Source organism: Bison bison, unplaced genomic scaffold (genome assembly GCF_000754665.1).
Source record: "Bison bison bison isolate TAMUID 2011002044 unplaced genomic scaffold, Bison_UMD1.0 scf7180017864472, whole genome shotgun sequence".
Taxonomy (NCBI): Eukaryota; Metazoa; Chordata; class Mammalia; order Artiodactyla; family Bovidae; genus Bison; species Bison bison.
The window spans coordinates 11,289,867-11,291,131 of NW_011495033.1; positions in this window are offsets into that span (position 1 = coordinate 11,289,867).

Here is a 1,265-nt window from a genome sequence, read left to right on the forward strand (position 1 = left end):
CCATACATGACCACAGGAAAAACCATAGCCTTGACTAGATGGACCTTTGTTGGCAAAGTAATGTCTCTGCTTTTCAATATGCTATCTAGGTTGGTCATAACTTTTCTTCCAAGGAGTAAGCGTCTTTTAATTTCATGGCTTCAGTCACCATCTGCAGTGATTTTGGAGCCCAAAAAGATAAAGTCTGACACTGTTTCCACTGTTTCCCCATCTATTTCCCATGAAGTGATGGGACCAGATGCCATGATCTTAGTTTTCTGAATGTTGAGCTTTAAGCCAACTTTTTCACTCTCCTCTTTCACTCTCATCAAGAGGCTTTTGAGTTCCTCTTCACTTTCTGCCATAAGGGTGGTATCATCTGCATATCTGAGGTTATTGATATTTCTCCCGGCAATCTTTGATTCCAGCTTGTGCTTCTTCCAGCCCAGCGTTTCTCATGATGTACTCTGCATAGAAGTTAAATAAGCAGGCCTTTACAACACTGTTTCTTCTGATTGTTATCATCTACTATGCTTCCCATGCACCTTCACTCAGTTCAGTCGTTCAGTCATGTCTGACTTTTTGCGACCCCATGAGCCACAGCATGCCAGGCCTCCCTGTCCATCACCAACTCACGGAGTCCACCCAAACCCATGTCCACTGAGTTGGTGATGCCATCCAACCATCTCATCCTCTGTCGTCCCCTTCTCCTCCTGCCCTCAATCTTTCCCAGCATCAGGGTCTTTTCAAATGAGGCAGCTTTTCACATCAGGTGGCCAAAGTATTGGAGTTTCAGCTTCAACATCAGTCCTTGCAATGAACACCCAGGACTGATCTCCTTTAGGATGGACTGGTTGGATCTCCTTGCAGTCCAAGGGACTCTCAAGAGTCTTCTCCAACACCACAGTTCAAAAGCATCAATTCTTTGGCGCTCAGCTTTCTTTATAGTCCAACTCTCACATCCATACATGACCACAGGAAAAACCATAGCCTTGACTAGACAGACCTTTGTTGACAAAGCGATGTCTCTGCTTTTTAATATGCTGTCTAGGTTGGTCATAACTTTCCTTCCAAGGAATAAGCGTCTTTTAATTTCATGGCTGCAATCACCATCTGCAGTGATTTTGGAGCCCAGAAAAATAAAGTCAGCCACTGTTTCCCCATCTATTTGCAATCAAGTGATGGGACTGGATGCCATGATCTTAAGTTTTCTGAATGTTGAGCTTTAAGCCAACTTTTTCACTCTCCTCTTTCACTTTCATCAAGAGGCTCTTTAGTTCTTCATT